The sequence below is a fragment of the Bidens hawaiensis genome, unplaced genomic scaffold, assembly GCF_021521415.1.
Source record: "Bidens hawaiensis isolate Kalapana, Puna unplaced genomic scaffold, B.hawaiensis_p1.1 tig00044229_1, whole genome shotgun sequence".
In the NCBI taxonomy this organism is placed as follows: Eukaryota; Viridiplantae; Streptophyta; class Magnoliopsida; order Asterales; family Asteraceae; genus Bidens; species Bidens hawaiensis.
The window spans coordinates 138,390-141,723 of NW_027497858.1; the positions used below are offsets into that span (position 1 = coordinate 138,390).

At 33.3% G+C, this 3,334-nt stretch overlaps 1 long non-coding RNA gene across 1 annotated transcript; it reads right to left on the reverse strand.

Moving 5' to 3' along the window:
• Positions 1 to 1,702: 1,702 nt before the first annotated feature.
• Positions 1,703 to 1,975, reverse strand: LOC143594829 (uncharacterized). Its single transcript, XR_013146412.1, has 2 exons — positions 1,918 to 1,975; positions 1,703 to 1,826 (listed from the first exon to the last, which is right to left on the reverse strand). It is a non-coding gene; the product is annotated as an uncharacterized LOC143594829 (long non-coding RNA).
• Between the last annotated feature and the right edge of the window lie 1,359 nt (positions 1,976 to 3,334).

A 3,334-nucleotide genomic window follows, 5' to 3' on the forward strand; every position in this document is an offset into this window, starting at 1 on the left:
AAAGACATGGGTGTTTCCAGGCCTACTTCTTAGAAAAATTTAACAAAGCCGTCATTCAAGGAAACTAGGAAGAAATATCGGAAGAGAGTATTTGGTATTGATTAAAGACCTAGCAATATCCAAGGGGTAGTTTGTTATAGCATTTTTCTCAAATGCTAGGTCTAGTGGGCTTAATATGTCATTTTGTATTTTGTAAAGGGCTAAACTGTCATTAGATGAAACTTCGTAAAGTGAAATGTATAAGTAAGAGGACGTATAAGCTTATACGGAGCCTGATCATATACGTTTTCACTAATCATCTCTATATCGGACTTCTCATATAATATTCACATCAGTTGAAATAGTTGTATTTCAGTTTGTACCTTCAAGTCATATCAATATACTGAGTATTAAGAGTTTTTGTGCTGTGATAGCTTTATGATATATTTTTGCTATATCATATCGTATAGTGAACATAATCTTTCGGTCCAATTCATTACGATTATACGTACATGTTGTTTAGCATGATCAGGATCACGATCTTACAATTTGAACTTGGAAGGTTAAGCAATGAGGATTATTGTAATCGAATCTAACATTGTAAACACATAACTTAGTGGAGGACAAAAAGATCGTAGTGCATAATGGAGACGTGTTTTCCTTAATGATTAGAGTATCTTACAAGACAAATTTTATAACCAGATTTAGATGGTCAATGAGGTTATTGACTTAGAAAGTTGACAATAGACAAAATTAACTTATAAGTTAAGAACAGATCATGACAATTGATCTCAACTACGCAAGTTATTTGTAGTGACTAGACGAAGTCAAAGATAATGTTATGGATCCAACAACCTGAGGTTTTAGTAGAGATCAATATCTAAAAAAAGACTAAAGCCCATCAAAAAGGGTATATAAAGGAAAACCTAACTTGGTTGACTGGAGATCCCAAAATATAAGTTCATTAGGACAACCTAATTATATATCTAAGGGTGGTCATTGTGGAGGCATAACTTATGTATAAGCTAACACATAAGCAAATATCTACATCCTCCTAAATTAAAAAAATAAAGGAGTCTAACTACTTCCTAGTCTATTCCTATAACAACAATGACATGTTGTGAGGCTAAGCATAATGTATGATTAATGATTTATAACTTTAATGCTTTTAATGATTTATGGATAATCACCTATGTGAAAGAGAAGTGTGGTTGCTTCAAATGAAATTTTGGGGTGCGCAATTCCTAGAGCTTTCACAGAACCAGGCAAGTGTTCTAGGACCATAATGGACACGACATTGATGGGATGTGCCCGGCTAGGGAGAGTATTGTGTGAAGTATTGTCGTCTACATATATTGGGGTTTGTTCAAGGACACCGCGTCTACAAACCTCTAGGAGACTAACTGTACTTCACAAAGGAAGGTTCACAGCTAACAACTACCAATCCTGCAATACTTAACTATAGAGGATACAATGGATATTTAGAGTGTTTTGATCAATCTCCATTTATGTAGGAGATTGTTGGAAAATTGAATAATGTGAATGAAAATTTATTAAATTATTAAGATTAAATTATTTTTGTCACTTGTTTATTTTATTAGAACTGGCAATCGACCTGTGCGTTACTGCGGGTCGGTGATTGTTGATATCCAATGAAAAAACAGCGCGTACATAGTATTAAGTACATTACACATTTGAATGAAGAATGTTATACATGACAGACTTTTAAATAAAAACACAATCAGGTGACATGTAAGAATCTAACTGAGAGTGTCTCCAAAGACAACATACACCTCTTCAAACCTCTTTTATGATTCATCACCAAAAGGGCTTGCGTAAAGAATTGCCTATACTGTGGGGAGACAATACACAATACACTTATTTCTTATAATAATATTACAATGAAATAAATAAATTTATATACATTATAAAACTTACCATATTTTCCTCTTGCTGTGGACTGCAATCGCTTAAGGCTTTGATTGAAATGTTGCTACATCGAATGTGAGCTTGATAACACCGTGAAGCAACACTGTCATGAGGTGACGTACATTTGAAACTTGTTAGTAACTAATCCAACCCTTGATTCAATAGTAAAACTTCAAATATATATGCATAAAAATGTATTTTTGACGATTACCTACTGAAAGAGCCTCCATTGTTATATCATAATCCACATAGGCAATCAAACAACATAAATAAACATGAAAGGTAAAGAGCACACTCCTAAATATGTGGACAAAAACTAAAATAATTATAACAAATAAATACAATTGAAGATAAGGTAAACAACCTAATGTGTAATCCTAATTATGTATATAAAAACAAAATAAACAGAGTAGACGTCAAGTGACATAATCTTCAGTACAAAGCGGGAGAGATGAATTTAAATACCTGCACAACAGAAAAAAAAGGTTGAATTCGTTGTTCTGTCCAACCTTACAACATAATTTGTTAGGAATACCAAATTAGCCTTGTAACATGTTCAAGTACCTGTTAGTAGTTGATCATGTTAGTATGTGCTGCCAAGTCTTCATAGGTGCAGAAGTTGAAGTACCGTGAAGGAAAATCATGAGTTGTTATGTCCATAAAATAGTATACTAATTATAAAAATCAAACTCATCTCATAAAAACGTAATAAGTAGAGTAAAAATTAGGTTAAACAAAGTGAAGGTTCACTTGTCAAAGACAACAAAGGACTATTTTCCAAAAAAAAAAGACCCAGAAGTTGGTTCATAGGATACAGGCCCGATAACGAAAAGCCTTGCAAGACTCTATCACCAAAACGACCTTGTTCGCTGATTTGGAAAGGTTGTATAGCTGGTTTAGGCTACCCAAGTAGTCAAGGGGTCCTTCAAAGGACAATTAACAGCTAATTAAACAATAAATCTTAAAATACTCACTGGATTGATCAATCATCAAGATGGAATCAATCATAGACATGATTTACTTAATTGATAAATCATTGATGTTTGCCTAATTATTCTCAGATTAAGTGCCTAAGATATGTCAAAAAATGATCACTAAGAGTAGCCTTGACCATAGCAAATACAAAAATTAGGGTTTCAGATGGTAACTAAAAGCAACATTTGTTGATGAAAACTTAGGGGGTGCTTGGGATTGCTTCTTTAAAATACCTTTTGCTTTTTGGAGAGGCAAAATGTCCAAAATGCCCCTCCAAAAGCACCAATTTGGTGCTTACAGGTGCTTTTGGAGGGCATTTTAGACATTTTGCCTCTCCAAAAAGCAAAAAGCATTTTAAAGAAGCAATCCCAAACATGCACTTAGTTTTGAATTATGTCCTAACTAATAGAAACATTCATCTAATTAACAACGAATTGCTAAAATAAAATCA